The sequence below is a fragment of the Symphalangus syndactylus genome, chromosome 11 (genome assembly GCF_028878055.3).
Source record: "Symphalangus syndactylus isolate Jambi chromosome 11, NHGRI_mSymSyn1-v2.1_pri, whole genome shotgun sequence".
NCBI classification, from domain to species: Eukaryota; Metazoa; Chordata; class Mammalia; order Primates; family Hylobatidae; genus Symphalangus; species Symphalangus syndactylus.
In genome coordinates this window covers 133,854,451-133,878,790 of record NC_072433.2, presented here as the reverse complement: position 1 = coordinate 133,878,790, position 24,340 = coordinate 133,854,451, and the positions used below count along the sequence as shown (strand labels likewise).

Below are 24,340 nucleotides of genomic sequence, written 5' to 3'. Positions count from 1 at the left end.
GAGGGCAGCGGGGGCTTCCCAGCGTGGGGGGCACTGCAGGGCACTTGGATAGGCTGGTAAGCTGAGGCACACACACACAGGGCCATCCTGAGACACATACCACACACACAGCTGCCCTGGAACACACACATGTGTACACGGATGAACACACATGTGCAGACATACACGGCCACCCTGAGACACACCCACGTTTCTGCCCTCCCGCCCCATTTCCCGTACTCAGCTCTGGGCCCCACGGAAGGGCGGCTTCCTGGGCAGTCCCACCTTTGGCGAGGCCGGGCAGGTCGTCGGGTCTGGCTGGACACTGTGGCTCGTGGTGGCGTGGTCGGCTCCGGGCTGCTCCCTCCCAGGCCCTGTGGAAAGTTGTCCCTGGCTCCCGCCACCTTCCAGCTTTCCCATCTCAGCTGGTTTTAATTAATTTCCTTCAAAGTCCCCAAAAGCAATTCAGCCACGTTAGCGCTCACCAGCTGCCAAGACGCTCTGATGTGTGTGTGTGTGTGTTTTGGGGGTGGGGGTCGGGAGGACGCAGAAACCATCTTGCGTTGCTAACTGCAGAGGCTTTTCCGCTTCTGAGGCCAAGAGCTGCAGGGCTGGAGGCGTTTCTGGCCTGGGCCGTGGGGCGGGCTGGGCAGGGCTTGGCAGGGCGGGCTATGACCGGGACAGACGCCGTGGCCCCACCGAGGTGGCTCGGAGTGCCGGGAGCCTGCACACCCGCGTGCACTTCCTGGGGGTACTCTAAGCACCCACAGGGTCCGTGGGGCCCAGCTGCACCCTCTGCTCTGCTCTCATGGGTGTTTGGTGAAATCTCATTGGTGTTCACTTTCCTGGGGACCTGTGTCCACTCACTCCCCGGCCCTTCCCACTGGAGTCCCCTCCAGCCCCCAAGGCCCTGATGCAAATGCCCCAGCGGCTGGGTGAGGATGCCAGGGACGCAGGTGGGCCACAGGGCACGCTGGGGAAACTCACGGCCCATCCCAAGGGGGGCAGCACTCGGCCCCACCTGACTGTTGCCGGGAGGCACCACGGGCCCATGTGGCCACTCCCCTCTGGTTTCCAAGAGAAGCTTGGATATTCTCGTGCACTTCTAATATTTTAAAAACAGCAGTGGCCAAACCACAGCGGTAGCCCAGGATCTACCCGTGTGCCAGCCTCGTCCTGTATGAGGCCACACCCCAAGGCTCAGGGCTCAGATGCTCTTGCTCTGCTCTCCTCATCCTCCTTCCTAGCCCTGGCCCATCCTGTGGCTGCAAATGTCCCCTCTTTGTGGACATCTGTTCCTTGCCTGCCCACCACCAATCTCCCATTGTTGGCAACAGCACCTCAAGCATGCTGTGTGGAGCTACCTTCCCCAGCCCTGTGTTCCTGTGGTTCTGGGGGGCTGACCCCCTCTCCGCCGTGTTAGACTGGATCCTCTTGCTGATGTTTGAAGACCTGGATCCAGCTATGCCTGAAGTCCCCCCGCACAGCCTGGTTACGTGAGCCAATAGAGTCTCCTTTCTGCTAAGCCTGTTTGGAGTTGGCTTCTATCCTCCTGAAGCCGAAAAGTGTCCTGACCAATATGACCCCACGTGGGGACTCACAGGTGACCCAGTTGGGTACCGATTTTGTCCTGGGTCTGCTGTGTGTCTGCACTGGCTGTCCTGAGGGCCTGACTCAGCCCTGTGGTCCCTAGCTACCTTTCTCCTCATAATGCCACTCACACTCACCCCTCTGGGTGGTCTGTGCCTCCTTCCTGCAGCATCCCTCTGTGCACGCCCCCGCCAGCACATACACTCATTTGCATAGCAGCACGTCTGTGGGCAAACACCCTGCACTAGAGCCTTCCACCTGTTCCAAGGCCTCCCAGTTCTTCCCCTGCAACCTAGACACAGATGACATCGCCACTGTGGCTCAGCCATGACAGCTGCCCCTTCCTCTCCCCACCGCAAAGGCCTAACAGAACATGGCCAAAGGGATATGTGGGTGGATGACCATGAACCAACTCCAGTTTAAATCACACAGGTGAGCAACTCACTCATGCTGGTGAGTCACTAACAGCGCACCGCCGGCGCCACCCAGGGCCAGTCTGTCGTGCCTCTCAAGGGCTGGCTGCGGTTCTCGTTGAAGTCCTTATAGGCGAAACGACCTGGTATCTAGAATCTGCTTTTAAAAGCACAGCAAGAATAAGCATGGGGGCAGAGACAGATGAAGCCAGGCTGCCCAGGGGTCAGCACACATTGCAGCCAGGTGCCGGGGGTATGGGACTGTGACGTGTCTCTCGCTGCTTTTGTGTATGTTTAAAAAGGTCCACAATAAAAGTGTAAACACAAACGTCCTGTAAAACAGCGATCACCAGAAACATCCCAACTGTTTTTCTAAGGATCCCAGAATTGCAGGGGAGCTGACGAGTCGGGGGCTTTGGGCTCCCTGTTGGCACTGTCAGTGCGGGGGCGGAGGGGCCTCTGGGGGGCCCTGCAGCACTGTCCCAAGTCACAGAGCTGAGCTGGTGGGAAGGGCGCTGTCCCTCCTTGCGCACCAGGAACCCCCGAATTTGCTTTTGAACTAGGCTGAGGAGTGTCCTGGGACTGAGGGGAGGGGGCACCTGAGCTGAGTGGGGGCGGGACGTGTCCAGACAGACCCAGGGCTTGGCCTCTAGGGAGGATAGAGGATGCTTTGTCTGCACCAGGCTACTTCTGAGAGTGAAACAGTTCAAGTCATAAGTTTGTAACAATTGCAGAATGGAAAGGGTCAATGATTAAGACAGAAACAAATGGTACTAGCTGTGGAGGCCGAGGGCAGGAGGCCCTGCTCCCTGTCCCAGCAGCTGCTCTGCCACCCTTGCCTGCCCCTGGTCCCACCCTCCCTGGCCTCTGCAGACGGTGGCCCGGATGGCAGCTCACAGGCTCGGCTGCTGACTCCGGGACCTGGAGCCCTCTGCCCTGTGTTTCAGCAGCTGCTCCCGAGATGGCGGTGTGAGCTCTGTGGTGCCTGGGAGAGCAGTGACCTGCCCAATCCCATCACTGTCCAAATGAGAGCCTGTGTTTGCCCCATTCAACAAGTGCGAGACGGACCCAGAGCCACCAAACCCACGCGGAGGATTTTAACATAACCATTAATAACATTATGTTTCAAAAAAATGAGAAGTCCCGGGTAAGTGCTCGAGCAGCGCAGGTGGCAAGTGTGAGACAGCAGGGACTGTGCTGGGCAAGCAGGATGCGTGGCCACCCTGCGGGACAGAGCCCTGGCAACGGACGGACAGAAGCGTCCAGCACGGCCACTGGCCGCGGGCTCCCAACCGCACTCGGCCTCCACCCAAGGTTCTGTCCTGGACTCCCTGATCCCTCCCACACCTCTCCTTCTTAAGTTTCTGGGCCCTGTAAAGTTGAAAGTGCCTGGGTGCACCGTGTCTCCCACGCATCCACACTCTGGTATGCAAGGCGGGTGTTGCCATTTGCTGCTTCGTCTTTCCGGGCCGGGCTGGCCTTTTGATGGGGTGTTCCTCTTTCCGAGGGGGGTTCTCAGCTGAAACAGTCAGCAGAACCCAGGGAAAGCCTGACTGGTGGAGTGACCCTGGGCCAGCCTCTGCCCCAGCCTGGCCTGCCTCAGTTCCCCCACTGGTAAGATGAAGCGCATAAGGGAGTTCAGTGGCAGATGAACCCAGCTCAGCAGAGGCCCTGTAACCGGTGGAATAATGTTCAGAGGCAGGTGGGGGCTGGGACCCATTCTGTGCCCCCAGATCCTGGCAGGGCTGGCCTGGCATGAGAGAGGGCCCTGAGAAAGCAAGTGATGGTGGAGGCCCTGACCGTGGGGGCAGACCCAGGTCAACTGCAAAGGGATCTGAGCTGCAACCAGCGTCCCGGGAAAGTCTCTACTCACAGAGGGAAACTGAGGCCCCTGCAGGGACACACTGTCCCTCTCCACAGGGAACTTCAAACACAACATGGCCCAGGTAGCATCCTCTCCCCACGTTGGTGCCCCCAGACTGTCTCTTCACCATCCTTCCTCCCACTGCACCCCCGTGCCTTCATGGTCCAGCCATGGTGTTGCCCACAGCACTCAGCATCCTTAGCATAACTGGGGTCCAGTTCTTGATCCACCTGTTCACCTGGGTGAATCTGCTTCCTGCACTAGATGGGACACTCTTTAAGGAGAGGGTAGCATAGGACAGGGTCACCATTGCGCTTCTCGTGCCTGGCAAACTGCAGTCACCATCCAGCATCTGCCACCCACTCATTCCCCCTTCTATCCATCCATTCACCCACCCATCCATCCACCATCTCCCCATCCATCTATCCATGCACTCACCCATCCATCTACCCATCCACTTATGTATCCATCCATCCACCCACCCATCCATCTACCATCTATCCATCCATCCATCCATCCATCCATCCATCCATCCATGCACTCACCCATCCATCTACCCATCCACCAATGTATCCATCATCCACCCACCCATCCATCTACCATCTATCCATCCATCCATCCATGCACTCACCCATCCATCTACCCATCCACTCACATATCTATCCATCCATCCACCCATCCATCCATCCATCCACCCATCCATCCACTCACCCATCTACCCATGCATCCATCTACCATCCATCCATCCACCATCCATCCATCCATGCATCCATCCATCTACCCATCCATCCATCCAATCACCCATCCATCCACCCATCCACCCATCCATCTACCCATATATCCATCCATCCATCCATCCATCCATCCATGCACTCACCCATCCATCTACCCATCCACCTATGTATCCATCCATCCATCCATCCATCCATCCACTCACCCATCTATCCATCCATCTACCTATTCATCCACCCATGTATCCATCCATCCACTCTCCCATGTATCCATCCATCTACCTATTCATCCACCCATGTATCCATCCATCCACCCATGCATCCATCCATCCATCCACTCACCCATCCACCCACCCCAGCATCTACCCATCCATCCATCCACTCGCCCATGTATCCATCCATCTACCTATTCGTCCACCCATGTATCCATCCATCCACCATCCATCCATCCATCCATCCATCCATCCATCCATCCATCCATCCACTCACCCATCCACCCACCCCAGCATCCATCCATCCGCCCACCCACCTATCCATCCATTCTTCCCTCTATGCATCTGTCCATCATCAGGACTAGAATCTGGGTCTTGGGACTGCAAGTACTCTATTCTAGCCCTTGGCTTACTGCAGGGCTGAAGGTGCTGTGGCGTCCTGGATAAGCCACTGCCATACTGTCCCCTACTGCCCAGCCTCAACCAGAGAGGCCCTGACATTGTTAGGCTGGACAGCATGGCGCCCGTGGCACTGTCTTCTACTGCTTTGCATGCCCCAATGCTGGGAGAAGAGATAAGCTGCCCCTCTCTTGCATTTACTCCTGGTCATCTCTGGATCCCATGGGAGAGAGAAACTGTACCCAGTCTTCTGGGGTCTGAACGCACTTTTCTGCTTGAGACTATTGAGTGTCCAAGGGCCTCGTGAGCCAGGGTCAGGGAGGGGCTGGGGTGGAGGGAGCCAGGCTTGGTGGGGGACAATGGCCTCTTCTTTTTCCTGCAGTGGATACCCTCCCATCCCCCTCCAGTCTGCAGAAGCAACCCCTGGCCTGTTGTTCAGCAGGACTGTTTCTGGGCCCCTCCAGCTTCTGCCCCTAGCCACCCCCTGGCCCTCTGCTTAGTCCCTAGTAGTGGTAATCACTGTCCTGGGTTTACTGAAGATGCTCCCAGGTGATCCCGTGAACACGATCAGAAGAGATTCTGCCCATTTTATCCAGAGGTGGGGTGACCTGCCCAGAGATAGACTGTTTGCTGACCCACAGGCTGACCTTGGGTGCCATCCCAGCTTGCCCTCAGCCTCTGGAATGGGGCCTTGCACTGCCAACCACCGGCTGACCCACGGCTGTGGGGACAGAGCTGGCTCTGGGTCCAGCTGTTGCTGCTGCTCTGTTTTCACAGCTGAGAGGAGGGACTGAGGTGGAGCAGTTGGGTCCCTGGCCCCAGAAAGGCCTTTGGGCTCGCCTGGCTTAGAGGTTCCGGAAAGCAGGGACGAGCAAACTGCTTCCAAGACCCACAGCAGCTATGGGATTGTGCTCCTTCCTGGTGTGGCCAGCTCCTGGGAGCAGCAGCACGAGCTCTGACAGGTGTGAGCCGGCACGGCCTCAGTCTCCCCAACTGGAAAATGGAGCTGTTGTCCTGGCAGGCCAATTTTGCAGCAGGGCTTCAAGCTGCCAGGCCTGGGCACATTTTGCTGGGCTTTCAGTGGGTGGGACCACAGGACGCTGATGCTCCAAGGAGGGCAGAAGGGGTCCCGTGTGAGCTAGGGCAGAACCGGAGCTCGAACGCGGGCCTGCTGATCCAGATGCCAGCCTCCTTGCTGGGTGCCCGTCCTCACCTGCCATGAAGGTCATTGGCTCTGCGCCTCCCCAGTGATGGCATGATGGCATTTGCTGCTGATAAACGGCTAGCCCGGACACCGTCTCCCTCCACCCCACGTCCCTGCCACGCTTCAGCCGGCCCTCACTCACCCTGTGAGGCAGGCATGATGGTGGCTCCCATTTTCCCAATGAGGAGTCCAGGCCCAGGGAGGTGGAGTGACCCACGTGGGATCCCACAGCTCCTGGTGTCTGCCTCTCTAGGGACCTGCTTCTCCTGAAGTGGCCCCAACCCTGGGTAGAGCCCTGCGGAGGAGCAGCTGGCAGAGGGGCTGCCGTCCCAGGCTCCACGCCTCCTGTGCACTCCTGTGAGATTGGGTGTCGGGTGAGAAGGAAGGACTGAGAGCTCCATCCAGAGCAGAGAGGGGCGCACAGCTGGCTTAGGCTGCAGGAGTGAGGCTGGGGGCAGCTCACATATGTGGGGCCTCAGCTCATACCTGGCCCCAGCAAGCGTGTTCTGCTATTGAAAATGTTTGGTTTTAGGTGATTTTGAGCAGCTGGGAGGCACAACAGATACTCATTTCTGGCTCTTGTGACAAGGTTGTGCCTGCTCCAGCCTGGCCCTTCCACAAGAGTGGCTCTGTCTGCCCCTGCCGCCCACACCCGGGCTTCTCACACAGCCCCCTCCTGCCTGGCCCACGGGCATCTGCCCGCGTGATCTGTGGGCCCACAGGCCCACTTTAAATTCCAACACCGTCATCTTGTAGCTGTGACTCTGGGCAAGTAATTGAATGTGGTCCCAGTCTCTGCATTGTGTCCCATCCAGACATGGAGTGTACCCTTGTCCCCAGAACCTGGCTGGCCCCGGACTTGCTTTCATCATTGGGATGCGGCAGATGTCAGGTGAGTCTGGAGACTTGGCCATCACATGAGGGAGCAGAGGGGAGAGAGGGGCCCAGGCCCAGCCTCAGACGACTGCCAGGCAAACACACAGAGCCTCTTGGGCCCAGTGAGCTGCCTGCCAAACTGCCAGCCACATGCAGCCCCTGGGTGGCCAGGTGAGACCTGCAGAAGCGCCAACCTCAGACTCACGGAACAGGGGAAACCATTGCCGTGTGAACCTCAGCAGTGGGGCTGCTTGTTACGCAGCAGTTGAGAGTAGTTAATGTCTCTATGCTGTGTTTTCTTATCTGTTAAACGAGGTTAAAAATAGACCCCTAGCAGGGTGGGGGCTGGTTTGCTGTGGGGATGAAATGAGGCAGTGCAGGTCACAGTGAGTGCAGACAAGTGACTGTCGTCTTCTGCTTTGTCTCTGACCCATGACAGTGACACTTTCCTCAGATCTGCCCTGACCTTTGATCACGAATCCCAGCCCAGATGCCCTGGGCTGCTGCAAAGGATCCAAGTCCAAGTCCATCCTGCTGGCCCATGTGTCCCTTCCTCTGGGACTCACGTGTTCCCTTCATCTGTGGCTCACATGCCCTTTTCACCCGTGGCTCACGTGTCCCCTCATCTGTGGCTCACATGTCCTCTTGTCCATGGCTCACATGCCCCCCTTCATCCGTGGCTCATGGGTCCCCCTTTATCCATGTCCCACATGTCCCTTCATCTGTGGCTCACGTGTCCCTTCATCTGTGGCTCTCATGTCCCTTCATTCGTGGCTCATGGGTCCTCCTTCATCCATGGCTAACATGTCCCTTCATTCATGGCTCACGTGGCCCTTCATCTGTGGCTCATGTGGCCCTTCATCTGTGGTTTACGTGTTTCCCTTTGTCCATGGCTTGTGGTGTCTTGCGTGTGTGGCCTGAACACAGGACCAGTAGTGAGGAGGGTGGTGGAGGAAGCACAGCCCCACCTGCCACTCTAAAGAGCTGCACATTGCAGCCAGGAGTTCGGACACCACAGCAGGGGGCAGGGATTGGAGGCCCATTGGGCTGTGGAGAGGTCACCTCCTCCAGCACTTTCTGGGGCTTTGTTTTGCTTTCTCTGACCTGGCCCTGTCCAGAGGCTAACGGAGGCCTGGCCCTGTCGGGCTGAGGAGGACCTGCACCATCTCCTGTGCCCGGCTCTGTGCAGGGCAGAACCTCTGACCCTGGACCTGACAGCCAGGGCCCTGACACCAGGGGCTTGATGATAGGCCATGAAGCAAAAGCTGAGTTCCTCTCTTGACCTCGACTCTCACTCCCAGGCACAGTCTGCAAAGTGTCTGGGATGCAGGGAGTCAGAGGCTGTCCAGGGAGGGGACTTCCAACATTATCCGTCACTGACACCTTCGTTCGAATGACCAGAAGAAGAGATCTTACAGAGGAGAATCTCTCTCTCTTTCCTCACATATATACCTATGTGTCTCTATCACATCCATCTATCTATCTATCTATCTATCTATCTATCTATCTATCTATCTAATCAATCAATCTATCTAATCAATCAATCTATTTAATGTATCTATCTAATCTATCTAATCCATCTATCTATTTAATGTATCTATCTATCTAATCTATCTATCTAATCAATCTATCTCTTTAATGTATCTATCTATCCAATCAATCAATCTAATCTCTATCTATCCATCTAATCAATGTATCTATCTATCTAATCAATGTATCTATCTATCTAATCTATCATCTGTCTATCATCTATCATCTATCTTATCTATCTATCTATCATCTATCTATCTCTTATTTATATACATCCATCCAACCATCCATCCATCACTCATATATACACATACTACATACATATATGCCTTATAAATATTCAGATTTGGATTTACATGGTGGGGCAAAGACTGCTAACATTGAGATACATGACCGTGCCCTTTAACCCCCTGAGAATCCTGAAATTTGCCATCTCCATCGATCTCCTTTAGCCGACCTTCCCCAGCAGTCTTCTTAGCTGGGATGAGGGCAGGCAGACCTGCATGGCAGAAGGAGGGAGATGATGAAGGAAAGGCACTCCCAGGCCAGAAGCCCTGAGTGGGGCTGACCCTGTCCCAGGTCCCAGGGTGGGTGCATGGCCCAGTCTCACAAGCCAGGGCACCACATCCATCCCAGGGCCATGGTGATCAGTTGAGGGTGGGCACTGGGTCTGCCAATGAGAGGCTTCCCTGGGTCCTTTGCTGGAACTCATAGGAAGAGGCGCTTTTGCTGTGCTGGTTGGACGGAGGCCTGAGCCCTGGGGACCACTTAGCCTCCCTTCAGGAGGGTCTCTGCCTGGCCTCCCTGCAGCAGGGTCTCCTCCCGGCCTCCCTTTAGGAGGGTCTCCTCCCGGCCTCCCTTCAGGAGGGTCTCCTCCCGGCCTCCCTTTAGGGGGTCTCTGCCTGGCCTCCCTTCAGGAGAGTCTCCGCCTTGCCTCCCTGCAGGAGGGTCGCCTCCTGGCCTCCCTTTAGGGGGTCTCTGCCTGGCCTCCCTTTAGGGGGTCTCTGCCTGGCCTCCCTTTAGGAGGTCTCTGCCTGGCCTCCCTTCAGGAGGGTCTCTTGAGTTTGGAGCTTATGTGCAGAAAAGCAGAGCCAGGAGATAAAGACAGGCAGATACCTGCCAGCACTGTCTAAGAACGTGGATTTAGCTTTGCCTGAAGTCCATCATTCCATGGACCTTTCAGTCTCACAAGCCAAGAAATTCTCTATTGTGTTCTATGAGTTGAGTTTCTGTCACTTGCACTCAACAGACCTGAAGCACAAGCACCTGAAAAACACAGCTTGACCGTCACACTGAGAGTGAGATTACGGGGAGAAGGGACATGGAGTGGATACACGACAGACGGTCTGGGTCCGCCCTCGGACCTAAACTCTGCTGCCTGTGGGAAGCCTGAGCACATGGCTGGGAGGCTGTCACCTGCAGTGGGGATGACTCCAGAGTTCACCTGGGGTGGCCCAGGGTCAGGACCCTCGGGACAGATGCAGAAGACGGGCATGGGGTCTCTCTGCACACAGCATGGGCTTTGGATCCATCCAGGACAGACGTGTGGCCTGATGCGTGTCAACATCCTGTGCCATATGCACCCCACCTGGTGGCAGCTCTTACTGGCTGTGGAATGGCCCAGCATAGAGTGAAGATCAGACTCTAGAACTTCTGCCTCCAGGTTTTAATCCCTTCTCCTTGCTGGTCACACAGCCCTGAGTGAGGCATTTAGCCTCTGAGCCTCAGGTGGGAATTACAACATTATAATGTTATCTACCCAGAGGGCTTCCATGAGGATCCCTGACACCAACGAACCTGGGCAGGTCAGAGCACGGTGCGAGTATGTCATACTCAAGAGTGGCACACCCAAAACCAATAGCATATCAGTTATATAATTTATATTTGGACACATATACAGTTATATATTATTTATATAATACGTGTAACATACAATGTTACATAGGTATACACACAATAATATCTGTATATATGTGTGTATCTTTCTATCTACCTACCCATCCAGCCATCCACCCATCCATCCACCCATCCATCCACCCATCCAACCATCCACCCACCCATCCAACCATCCACCCACCCACCCATCCATCCATCCATCCATCCATCCATCCAACCATCCACCCACCCATCCAACCATCCATCCATCCATCCATCCATCCATCCATCCATCCATCCATCCAACCATCTACCCACCCATCCAACCATCCATCCATCCATCCATCCATCCATCCATCCATCCATCCAACCATCCACCCACCCATCCAACCATCCATCCATCCATCCATCCATCCATCCATCCATCCATCCAACCATCCACCCACCCATCCAACCATCCATCCACCCATCCAACCATCCATCCACCCATCCAACCATCCACCTATCCATCCACCCATCCATCCATCCATCCATCCGTCCATCCATCCATCCACCCACCCATCCAAACCATCCACCCAACCATCCACCCCCCCACCCACCCACACAACCCATCAATCCATCCACCTGACCCATCAATCCATCCACCCACCTATCCATCCATCCATTCATCCATCCACCCACCTATCCATCCATCCATTCATCCATCCACCCACCTATCCATCCATCCATTCATCCATCCACCCACTCATCCATCCACCCATCCATCCACATACCACCTACCTACAGAGCTCCCTGGCTGGCTGTCCATGGCCATAAGAGAAAGTTCCTCCTGGCTTCAACTTTCTGAAGTTCTGCCTACAGAGTTCACCTCAAAGTAGAAGGGTCCCTGGGGCTGATTCACTCCTTGCGGCAGGGGGCACCTGAGCCAACCTGAGGCTGTACTGGCCAAGATATGGCAGCAAAGCCCAGATCCCAGTGGAAAGGCTGATGTGGGCAAAGCTGTTGTTGGGGCCAAGGCACAGTAAAGTTGTCCTGGACAGCAGGGAGGGATGGGGGTGAGTACAGGTTGGTAAAGAGGATTGGGTGCCCGCCCAGTGGTGGGCCCAGGTATCGTGGGGACCATGAGAGAAGGACCACATGAAAGCCACGGTGAGAGGGCTCTGACGTGTCCAGATGACTCCACATGCTGTTGTCATGCTCTGAGAGGCCCTGAGCCCCCTGTTCCCTCAGCTGCTGCATCTTTCACTGTCTGAACACCTGGATGTCTCCTGGCCTTCAGGGCCAAAAAAATGACAAGGTACCCCCAGCATTCGACAAGCTCACCAGGTGGCAGAGGAGACTCCAGGCCTGACCTGGGGAGGGGCCGGGAGTGTCAGCCCCACTTCACACCCCACAGGCCTGTCCTTCAGGGCACCTGGCCATGTGCACCTCCTGTGCTCATGATACGACCGGGAGCCACCTTCAAAGACTGAGTCCAAGAGAACTCGAAATGCTTCATGGATAATTTTTAAAAATCCAGACCACATGTTAACGTGAAACTACTGTGGTTATGCTGGGCTAAATGAAATGTATCATTAAAGGTCATTTCACCTCTTTTCTCATCCGAAGCCACTGAGCACCTGAAACTTGAGTGTGGCTCAAACCCCACCCCTCTCGGACAGCGCAGGTGTAGACGTGTCAAACCCTGCGCCTGTCGGACAGCGCAGGTGTAGTCGTGTCAAATCCGGCTCCTCTCGGACAGTGCAGGTGTAGACGTGTCAAACCCCGCCCCCCTCAGACAGCGCAGGTGTAGACGTGTCAAACCCCACCCCTCTCAGACAGCACAGATGTAGACGTGTCAAACCCCACCCCTCTCGGACAGCGCAGGTGTAGTCGTGTCAAACCCCGCCCCTCTCAGACAGCGCAGGTGTAGACGTGTCAAACCCCGCCCCCGTCGGACAGCGCAGGGGTAGACGTGTCAAACCCCACCCCTCTCAGACAGCGCAGGTGTAGACGTGTCAAACCCCACCCCCCTCAGACAGCGCAGGGGTAGACGTGTCAAACCCCGCCCCTCTCAGACAGCGCAGGTGTAGATGTGTCAAACCCCGCCCCTCTCGGACAGCACAGGTGTAGACGTGTCAAACCCCGCCCCTCTCGGACAGCGCAGGTGTAGACGTGTCAAACCCCGCCCCTCTCGGACAGCGCAGGTGTAGACGTGTCAAACCACGCCCCCCTCAGACAGCGCAGGTGTAGACGTGTCAAACCCCGCCCCTCTCAGACAGCGCAGGTGTAGACGTGTCAAACCACGCCCCCCTCAGACAGCGCAGGTGTAGACGTGTCAAACCACGCCCCCCTCAGACAGCGCAGGTGTAGCATCAGCCCCTCCTTCCTGAGGCCCCAGCGTGGCTCGCCCTTTGGGGTCCCCGATGACGTCTCCTGGACACATGACCTCAAAGCTGCTGGCCGGAGACTGGTGAGGCAGCGTCCGCCCCACTTGTGGTTGGAACCGTGATAACCATCGCACACCGGCCCTGGCCTCTGGCTTTCAGACCAATTGCCAGCCTTGCTGGTTGTCACCTGTGTCCTGGAGGCAGGACTCGTGATACCAGGGAACAGCTGGGGAAACTGGGGCTGAGGGTGTGAAATACCTTGACAAAGCCCACAGCTCCAGGGCTGACCCCCACCCGAGCCCCTCCTCATGCCCGGGCAGCTCGGCACTGGGGCGAACCCACTCCCGCTCTTTCCTCGATGGGCTCCTGGGCTCCTGGGCTCTGCCGACCCTGGGCCACAGGGCACAGCAGGGCTTTGGGTCCCAGGTACCTCCCGCCTACGGTAGGCCCCCCTGGGTGCCCTCTGGAGACTCTAATTATTCCCCAGGCACCGGTCCGGCATAAACACAGCCCAGACATCCAAGCAAAGCAGGCTGCTGGTGTGGACAGCCTTTCCCAGAGCTAAATGCAGCTCCCGGCTCCAGGCAGGCCCTGAGCACTCAGCTAACAATCGGATGCCGCGGGCCCTGGGCTGACCCTGCTGTGGGCACGCTCCCACTCAACGGGAGTGACCGCTTGGCCGGGCACGGAGGGCCGCTGGCGGCCTTTCTTCCGCTGGGAGGGCACTCCAGGGCGGGCGAGGCAGGAATGCACACGGGCTGGTCCGCGTTTAGAATGTATTTATAGACCGGCCACAGCTGCCAGCCGCGTGGTACCCACGAGGTCAGCTTCCTGCCAGGCCCTGCGGCCAGATGTTTACTGAGATTGCAGAGACGAACCCACCCACACGCGCCTGGATTTATCCCACATCCACGCTCTGAGGCCTTTCTTTGCCAGGAGCTGGCGGACTGTGGGACTCAGCTGGTGACAGTCACGACCCTCAGCAGGTGTCAGTGCTTCAGGCACTTGGGACTCAGGATCAGCACGCAAACCACAGATCTACAAGGAGCAAGGGAGGTCGGGGAGGGAAACTGCCTGGGAAGGGAGACCTTCTCAGAGGAAAGGCAAGGCGATGTTGGAGGTGGGTTTTGAAGGATGAATAGGAGTCTTCCAAGAATTCCAGGTGGAGATGAACAGCAAGAGCAAAATGGTCTGGTGGTGAGCAAGGAAGTGGGGTGTCTGGGGACAGCAGCTGCCATCCAGGTGCCTGAAACATAGCATCTAGGGACAAAGAGACGAGGCTTTACAAGGGTGTCGAAGCTCAACATAGGTAAAAATCACCAGAGCAGCCTTAGATGCAGACCCCAGACCCTGCCCCAGTGATTTCCATTCAGCTGGGAATGTGTGGTTTAACCAGTCCCCGAAGGGGTCTGATCCAGGCCCACCGATCCTATTTTAAGGAACTAACTCTTAGAGACGAAAGAGGTCCGTGATGGACACAAAAGTCGGGTGCGGCTTCCCGGAGAAAACAGAGAAGGCTGTCAGGTGTGAGAAGGCTGGGCTGGGGAGGAGGCACCTATGCTAGGCATTTGGTATCAGGATTGCAAGGTACAAGGGCACTCAGAGACCCTGGGTGCAGGGCTGAGCTGCTCATGCAGCAGCTGCTGGCACACGTGGCCACGGAGTGTTTGCACATCGCTGGCCAGAATCAAGACATGGTACAACTGCAGAACGTGGGCGACTTCCTGAGAGCACAGCAAGGGGAATGTAAGCTCACTGACGTTTGTATCAGTCACATGGTGGAATGAGGATACTTTGTAGAATACAATACAATTCGTTTCAACTGTTTCTTTACATATTTTTAAATGCGGCTACAAAATCACTTGTGTAGCTTGAGTTTGTAGCCTGCATAAGATATTGTATCATGTTATATGATATAATGTATCTGCATCGTAATATGATACTGTATCATGTTATGTATTATATGACAGGTTGTCATACATCATATCTTTAGATATTATACTTTATTACATTATGTTGTATATCATATTATACTATATTTTTCTAGCTATTTCTATTGGTGAGCTCTGACCCACAGCCTACAAACCTACAAACCCAGCCTGCGCAGGCTTCAAAATGCTCATAAAAATTTCCAGCCAAGAGATGTTACAGAAAAGTTCAGTTAGGCTTCTCTTGAAAGCCAATGAGATGTGGCCACCATCAGCCTGTCTCCTCACATCTCCTGAAGATATGTCGGGCGCTCACCGTGGGCCACAGACCGCATTGTTCCCGGCCGCCTCCTGTCCCCTGGCCCCACCTGTCCCAGGAGCCTTCCCACCTGCACAGATCAGAGGCTCCCGATCCCGAGGCATTGGGCCTGTGCCTCTGCGGACCACTCAGCCCTTCACTTGATGAAGAGGACACCAAAGCCAGAGAGGGACACCCCTTGCCTTGGGTGGCAGAGACAGCGAACCCTTACAGTCTGTCCAAAACGATGGCCCTGAATTCGCCATTCCTCAGGGCTTTGCCCAGGATCAGACTCGAGCCTGTGGATGCTGGGACCTGGAGAATGCAGCCAGCCAAGGGCAGTCACATGGAGCAACTGTCCCGGCTCTGTCCCTTCTGCCAAGCAAGAGGTGGCAGCTTCGAATCCCAGCCCTGTGTGCTGCCTGGCTCTTTCCATTCTCCACTGGGTGCTGGCACCCAGACCCCGCTCATGGTGCCCTGTGCTGCCTCAGCACCATTAGGGTGTTCTCCACATCTTATCACTTCACTGAGCAGGTGGGGAAACTGAGGCTGCGGGGGACTTGCCCACAGTCTCCGGGGCAGCAGCTGGCACAGTGGGATTCCACAGCACACCTCCCAACTGCGATTGCATGACGTGGGCGGACGGCAGCCGGAGCTGGTCCCATCGCCAGGACAGCAGCCTGATTTGGAGAGGATGATGCGGGCCATTCACCCGGGCCTGCGGTGTGGGCGGCTGCCTGGGTCGGGTCTTTCGGAACTGCTGACCATGAGTTGCCAGAGGTTTAAGTTCTGCCAAGAGGAATGTGTCTCTGTGCCTTTGCCTATGCTGCTTCCTTTGCTGGGGATGCCCTCTCCCATCTGGCGTGCTTGGAGAACTCCCAGTCACCGTTCAACACCCACCCAGCTCAGAGACGCCTTCCCCCAGGGAACCTCTGTGGGACCCTCACACGCTGGCCTGTCTCCCTAGTCTACTTGCTGGCTTCTGCCCTCTGGAGGGGCTGCTTGGGGGCAGTGCCTGGCAGCATCCGAATGTTAGCACTGTGGCCGGCCCCGCTCCCCGTTTCCTCCAGCTAGTAGCTGACAGCGCAGGAAAAGCCAGCTTGCCTAGGAAGGGGAAAGTGAGGCCCCCTGGAGGTTGTGTCCAAGTGAGACTTGGGTCAGAAGGAGCAGTGGGGGTTCCCAGGCAGAGCGGCCGCCTCCTGTTTGGTTGGAGAAGACACACAGTGCTCATAGGCCCCACGTGGGGTTACGCAGTCCGGCCTGCCTCCCCCAACTCCTCTGACCGCTCCCCGCTGGGTGGGCTCTGGACAGGTGCCCTGACCTCGGTGGGGTTGGAGCCATGGGGCCCCTGCCGCTTGGTGGGTGCCCCTACTCCCATGTGTATCCAGAACTGGGGAAGGTGCCACAGGACAGATCCCAGGACCCGCTGGGCCCACTGTGAGACAGGCCTGAGCTGAACCCCGTGACCACCTGACCTCTGTGAGCCCCTCTGCCTGGAGAGTACAGGCATGTCCTGGGTTTCCCGGAGTCAGTGTCAGTTCGGAGCCAGTGTATAGTGGCCCCCGAAAGTCTGATTATTTCTTTCTCCTCGACACACAGCCACCCCGGAAAAAAGCCGTGGGTCCCTTGGGAGGAGGCTGTGCAAGGATGAACAGCATCACCTCTGGCAGCGCAGCGGGGCCCTCCCCAGGCCGACCCGGCCTCACTCGGGGCTTCACCAGGCTCCCTGTGAGGAAGTACCTGGTCCTGGGTGTGGAGAGTGAAGAGTGGACAGGTAAGTGCCCAGGAGGCGAGGGTTGTGCTGTCCTCAGGGGGTCAGGGAGGCACAACGGGGGAGCCTCCTGGAGGACTGCACCGTCGTTCAAAGACACGGCCTTGGGGTCGCAATGGCCACTCACTCCCTTGCCTGGATTTCCCTTCTCAGGGCAGAGTTTGAATCCTGGCCCCATTCCCAGTCGTGTGGTCCTGAGCCAACGCCTCACCCTCCCCTGGCCTGGTTGCCTCATCCACAGAGTCGGGGTAAGAGGTTCCCACCACTGACACACTGGTGGGAACGGAACGGCGCTGAATGGAACAGAACACACTGGTGGGAGCGGAACGGTGGGAAACAGCGGGGCAGCTCCTTGAAGGCCAGGGTGGCCACGGGCGAAGCACTTCCACCCCCAGGAACTTGCCCAGGAGAGATGAAAATGGGAGCCCACACAGAAGTGGTACACAAATGCTCACGGCAGCTCGATTCACAACAGCCAGACAGGGGAGACAAGCCAGGCATCCAATGGAGGAGGGGTGCGTGCACAAAACGCGCTCCGTCCACGTGGCAGAACAGCACTCAGCCGCAAAGACGAAGGAAGCGCCGACTCCCGCCACGACACGGACGGGCCCTAAAGATGTGACACTGAGTGACAGAGCCAGTCACAAAAGAGCGGGGCGTAGGAACCACATACTTGAAGTGTCCAGAACACATAAATCCACAGACAGGAAGGAGCGGCTGCTGAGGGCTGGGAGAGGGGAATAGGAAGTGACTTCTTCATGGGCATAGGGTTTTTTCTGGGGTGATAAAAATGTTGAAGAACTAGATGGTGGTGATGTTTGTATAAACTTGTGAATACCCTGAAAGCTTCAGTGGAAGCGCACACCATAAAAGAGCGGTCATGTGACGCGAGCGCTTTATCGCTGTCTCTATAGAAAAGGTTCCTACAGGGAAGGGCTGGTGTAAGGCACAGAGGATGGCCCTGGCACCCGGCTCCCTGGCTTCTACAGATGGGGCGGCCTCCTCCAGTATGGAGACCCGGGTATCCTGGCTCCCACGCCCCCTCTGGCTGGGATCTTAGCAAGTCACATTCCTGCCCCTGCCCGGAATGCAGAGAAGCTCCATTCTGTAGCCTCCCAGTGGGCAGTGCCCGGTTGGCCACATCCAGGCCCGGAGACGCAGGCTCTGTTTACACACAGCCACCTTGGCCCGGCAGCGCCGGAGGAATGCGGAAAACCCCGCTCAGGGACGCTCCCAACGGTCACATTCTGCAGGCAGCTGCCGTGCCCGGCCGGTAGGAAAGCCTCAGTGGCTGCTCATGAATGTGGACTCTGTTTGGCCGCTGGCTGGGATGCTGGCCCCGCGAACAGCCCAGAGACAGGACGGGCGCTGTTAGCAGGCGGCCAGGGGACAGAATGTGCCCCATCCTGCCTCTGGCTCTGGCCCGCCGGCCAGGAGGGGTTGAGGGTGGGGAGTGTTAGGAGCAGCCCTGGGCACAGCTCCCTCGGCCGGGGCTGCTGAGTTCACACTCACTGCTCACTCATCCCTCCACTCACCTGCCTATCCACACCCTCGAGCCTGCTCGGCCGCTCTCCTCTCTGGGGAGCCCCTCTGCAGCCACTCTGGGGTTGTAAAGAGACTCCAGGTGTGGCGCACCCCACTTGGTAATGCAAACTGAGGCTGGGAGCTGTGGCTGCCCTGTCCTGGCAGTGTGGCTGGGAGGGCTGGGTGAAGCTTGGCCCCAGAGCTCTGAGGCCCCCAAGCCTGTGTTCTTTCCACTTGAGGGGCCACCCACCCTGACTGGAGGAGCAAGGGCTGGGGAGGAGACGGGCCCTTTGCTCCCAGTCCCTCCATGGCAGGGGCAGAGCTCCTCTTGCTTCAAGAGCTGGGTGTTGGGGGGACGGGGTGGCAGGAGCCCCAGGTCCACCATACCAGGGTGGGCCAGGTGAGCACCCAGCATTCCCCAGACACATTGAACCTTCTCAGCCTGGCCTGCGGGCTCTCCTCGCTGGGTCAAAAACAGCTTATATTTGGAATTCTCCTCCCCACGGCCAGCTCCCTTTCAACGACGGTGTGATTCTCAGAGGCCGCTTCACTCCCGGCAGGGCTGGGGTGAGTACAGAGCAGGAAGCCTACCGTTTGACGCCAGGTCACAGCCCCCGGTCACAGCGTTGTCGCTGGTCTCACTTTCTGGCCCTCCAGACTCGGGACCAGCAACCGCAAGCAGCCAAGGGGGTGGGGCATGCTTTGAAGAACATCTGGAGGCTGTGCTGACCGCGGCCCGAGTCCCCCGGCACCCGGGGGTGGGTCCTGCCCGCCGCTCCCACCCCGCCCTGAAGCCGGCCTGGTGAACCCAGACCAAGGGGGGAGAACCGGGAGTGACGTGGACTCACAGGAATGAGGGGGCTGGATGGCCGATAGCACCTGAGGAGGGCCAAGGCCGCAACCCTCTGGCCACTGGGGGCAGCTTCCGCAGGCACGCAGGATGGGGTTGCATGGAAGGTCCTCAGGGGTGCGGATGGCAGTCTACCCCTAACCCAGGGCTGCCGCGGGGGCTCTGGGTGTCTAACACAAGGCGCTCCCCTGGGTGGACACAGTCTTGGAGGTTGGGGAGGCCCGACAAGCAGAGTATGGACTGGGTGCCCACGTGCAGTGAACAAGCTGCCCAACTGTACTGGCCCGTCTTTCCTTCTACCCAGGGAAACGGAAGTCCTTAGCTCCGAAGTATAAGATTGCAGCCAGTCCCTGAGGACAGCATCTGCCACCCCCACCATGACCATTGGCAAAGGATGAGCACGGGGAGGGAGTGGCCAAAGAAACAGGCCCTGAGCACTTCAAGGCCACCTCACAGAGCCCCATCCTCATGGAACCACCCCCTGCCTTCCACCATGCTCTGTCCAGCCCCCAGCATGTAGCAGGTCAGCTCCATCAGAGAACGAGGCTGGCTCCTGGGGGTCAGTTGAGAGGCCTGGGAGCTTAAAGCCACTTGGAGACAGACTTGACCTGGGAGCGGCTGGTCTCTCTAGGTGGGTGGATGGAGCTGCATCTGGAAAGGAATCACTAGAGGGCTCTGGATGTGACAGGACCCTCCGAGTCACCGGCCAGCACCTGCTGAGCCGGGGAGAAGGGATCCGGCCTGAATAGGGCCACTTTGTCAAGGGGGACGGCCTTGCAGGGTAGATGGGACACCAACGATGGGAGGTGGGATGCAGGATGGGTGAGGGCAGCAGTGAGAGGAGGGGTGTTCCCATGAGGGTGGGGGTGATGTCTAGGGGAGCAGGGCAGGCAGTCGCCGGTGGAGATGGGGCGGGATGGTGGGGTCCCAGGCAGGAGGCGGGAAGAGAGAGCACACATCCTGAGATGGACCCATGAGGACCCTTGTCAGGGAGTCAGAACAGGGCTGGACTGTGGTCTGGAATGCAGGGCACCGAGCATGGCCACCACCCACAGTGAGCAGGAGGACGGGCTGTTCACACTCTCCCAGGTCTGCTCCCCATCCTGCAAGTCTAGAATGAACCAAAGCAAGGGTGGCCGGCCAGGAGGGAAGATGGGGAGGGCACTGGGAAGATGGGGAGGGCGCTGGGAAGATGGGGAGGGCTCTGGGAAGATGGGGAGGGCGCCGGGAAGATGGGGAGGGCGCCGGGAAGATGGGGAGGGCGCCGGGAAGATGGGGAGGCGCCGGGAAGATGGGGAGGGCACCCGGAAGATGGGGAGGGCGCCGGGAAGATGGGGAGGGCGCTGGGAAGATGGGGAGGGCTCTGGGAAGATGGAGAGCGTGCTGGGAAGATGGGGAAGGCGGAACCCACAGGACCGGGCCGCGTGTGCCTCATCTGCGTCACTGCTCCCTATGGCGGCCTCCATCTGGGCTTTTAGCTGGCACCTTGCACCACTCAGGTCTTTCTTGTCCTCAGAACCCTCTCCACAGGTCCCATGGAATCTCCTGAAACCCATGAGATACAACCACAGCAGCTGGTACCTAAAAGTACTTGTGGTGTGCCAGGCCTGTGCCAGGGTGCTCCACACAGCAGCCCGTCCCATGGACCGTTGTGAGGGCTCCCCATTTTTCTGATGAGAAATAAAGTCCCAGAGGGGTTTGGTCACTCACCCAAGGCCACACAGCCCCTAGTAGCTGTTTCCAGAGCCTGGACTCTTAACTACTACACAGGCATTCCCCACATCATCAGCCCCACCTTTGGACAAGGAGGCAGGCAGGATAACAGAATTTTTTTTTTTTTTTTTTGAGACAGAGTCTCACTCTATCACCCAGGCTGGAATGCAGTGGCACGAGCATCATTCACTGCAGCCTTGAACTCCTGGGTTTAAGCAATCCTTTCTCCTCAGCCTCCCTAGTAGCTGAGAGTACAGGTGCACACTACCATGCCTGGCTTACTTTAATTTTTTTTTTAGTAGAGATGGGGTCTCGCTATGTTGCCCAGGCTGGCCTCAAACTCCTGGGCTCAAGTGATCCACCCGTCTCAGCCTCCCAAAGTGTAGGGATTACACAGCCCCCACCCCCGGCTGGTAACCGAATTCTTAGTAGGACTCAGAACCAGAAGGGAGGGTAGGGGGCTTGTCTTGAAAGCATCTGGGCTCTAGATGAGTCCACCGTGGCCTGATATCTAGGGCACTATAGGTGGTGGCAAGACTCCAGGAGAAAGGAGGGGAGGGCACCTCTGCTTCCAGGCCATCCTGGTGTTGAGGTTTACTTCCGTTCAGCAAACACGAGGAAAGGGCAGAAACCCACTGAATTTCTCCCAGGGGAAGGTGGCAGGATGGGGCATGACCTGGAACGTCAAGTCAGAAATGACCTGAAGCGATCAGGCATACAGGGGGAGATCCTCTCTATTAAAGTTATCCAAAGGCAGCCATGTATAAGAGCTGAGCAGATGTGCTGCCTGCTGCCCCAGGATGATGGACCAGTGCATTCCAGCTGGTAGGACTGCAGGAATGGCTGGAACAGGCTGCTGTGATAGGGAGTGAGTTCCCCGTCACGGGAGGTATTCAAGCAGAGTCAGTAACCTGGAGGCAGGGTCTGGTGGAGACCGAAGCACTGATGAGGGGGTTGAAGTTCATGACCCCAAAATTTCCCTTGACCCTGAAATCCTGGGACTTCTTGGTTTGCACACTGCCCAGGGCTGCCAGCCTCGGGGCATTACAGCCGCACACCCTTCACCTGTGCCTCCCAGGCTGAGACTCTGCAGGCCCCCTGGGTTCCCTTTGAGAAGGCCCTGGCCTTCCTCTTTGCCTCCGATACCCTCTTCCTCTTTTCCATTTGCAGGGCGGAATGATCAGCTCCCGGTGAGCTCTGTCCTGTGGTCCGGTACCTGCCAGGCGCATGGCATGGAAGGCACGTCTCCCAGGCCACCTCCTCCGAGGGTGCCTGGCTGTCCTTCCTAAAACTGCAGCTCCGCCCCAGCTTCCGAGCTCCCGGCTCAGCGCTCACGCCCGGCGCTGTCCAGGCATTCACCCGCTTGTTTTGTTTATCTTCAGGAACGCAGGGCTCTGGGCTGTGCTGGGGGCACCTAGGACAGGCTGGGCACTGAGAGGGCCTCAAGACACCTTTCTCCACCCGACCGGCAGAAGGGAACTAGAGGGCTTTTGGCAGAATGGGCAGAGGCTGTCAACGACACTACCGCGTGCTGTGCTCACTTCCCAGCATCAGCCCACTCTGACCATCAGTTTCTTCATCTAAGACTTGGGTTAACACGGATCTCAGGACATAAGGATTAAGCGTGATAACACGTGGCACACTCCCTATGCCCAGTATGGCTCACGGCTGGGGATGAAGCAGTTAACCGCCTCCGCCGCAGGAGCGGACTTGGCAGCTGAGCTGCCCCACAGTCTTCGCTGCCCCCCCGCCCCCGCCGTGGACCTGTCCTTCTGCCCTCGGCCCAGGGTGCAGGGACAAGGACTGGGTGGCCGCGGGAGTCCCCCGAGCCCCATTGGCCTTCCCTTCCGGCCGCCGCCACGCGGGGCGCCGCGTCCCCACGGGTCTAGACGTCCAGCCAACTTCCCGGCTTTGCAAAAGCCTCTGGGGGTGCGCGGGGCTGGGCGGGGGTGCGGCGTGGTCTCCCCCAGGGTGGGCTCCAAAGCTCCCACCCCCGTCCGGGGCCCTGACACCGCCGACTCGCAAGCCAATGCCGCGCTCGGAGCGCCGCGGGGCCAGTACGCCCGGGGGGCGGCCCGGAGGAGGCGGCCGCACGGCTGGGGCACCCCCGGCTCCGATCCGCGATGAATGGGGCGGCCCGGGCCCCGCTCCCCGCAGCCCCGCCCGGAGGCCCCGCTCCCCGAGCCCCCCACTCCGCGGCCCTCGCCAGTACGTTGCCCGGGCGCTTCCCAAACTGCCCACGGAGCCGAACCCCGCGCTGCCGACGCTCCGCTCCGGGCAAGACTGCGGCCCCTGCCGGGCCCCCGCGCTCGCTGCCCCGCACGCCGGGGCCCGGGAGGAGGAGGTCGGGGGAGCTGGGCCGGGCGCCGCGAGCGCTGGGAGGGTCCGGCCCCGCCGTGGAGCGGCCCCCGAGGGCGCAGGAGCGGGAGCCGGGCCGGAGACCCCCGCGCAGCCCGGTGACACCCCAGCCCCGCGTTCCAGCGCGGGGTCCCCAGGCACCGCGCGCGCCCGGGCGGCGCATCCGCACTCACCTCCGCTCCGAGGCCCGCTCCGCCCGCCACGCCGGCCGCCGCCAACGAGTTCCCGGCCCGCGCCGCCCCAGCGCTCTGCAGCGGAGGCGCCGTCCTCATCCCGACCGCAGGCCCGCCCGGGCCGCCCGCCCGCCGGGCACCGAGCCGCTCTGCCGCGCGCTGCGCCTCGGGGCGGGGTGGAAGGAGAGGGAGCAGCCGCCACCCTGCCCAGGTCGCCGCGGGCCAGCCCTGCAGCCAGCTCCAGCCCTGGGCCGGGTGCTGGGAAGGCCGGACGCCGGCCGGCGGCCGCGGGGTCTGCCCCCCGGAGGCTGGGGCGGCTTAGGTTACAGACTCCGCCGCCCCCGCACCCTCCCCTCAGCTATTTTTAGCGCTGCTTTTCCTAGGTGTTTGTTTCATGGGACCCACCCCGGCGATGGGGGGCCCTGAGGCATTGCTCCCTGAACCCCCTCTTCACACTCCCCAGCCAGCCCACCCCAGACTGGCAGGCCTTGCTGCTCAGATGGAAACGCTGGATTTAGCACAACTTAAAAAACGTCTGCCATAATTCTACCCATGTGGCTTCCAGTGGCTGCTCTATCTCCATCCCTGGCCTGCGCTTCAGCCCCCCAGGTGCCCACACATGACACGCTTGCCCCTGTGCTTCTGTCTGGGAGGTGGGGGATGTCCCCACAGGCACCTGGCAC

At 58.5% G+C, this 24,340-nt stretch overlaps 1 protein-coding gene across 1 annotated transcript in view; it reads right to left on the bottom strand.

Annotated features, from left to right (window-relative positions):
- ZNF469 (zinc finger protein 469) overlaps positions 1–23,953 on the bottom strand; it is a 58,857-nt gene extending 34,904 nt beyond the window's left edge. The window contains exon 1 of the mRNA XM_055232769.1: positions 23,658–23,953. The gene's annotated coding sequence lies outside the window, so the exon portion shown is untranslated. The remainder of the gene's footprint in view (positions 1–23,657) is intronic.
- Positions 23,954–24,340: the final 387 nt, after the last annotated feature.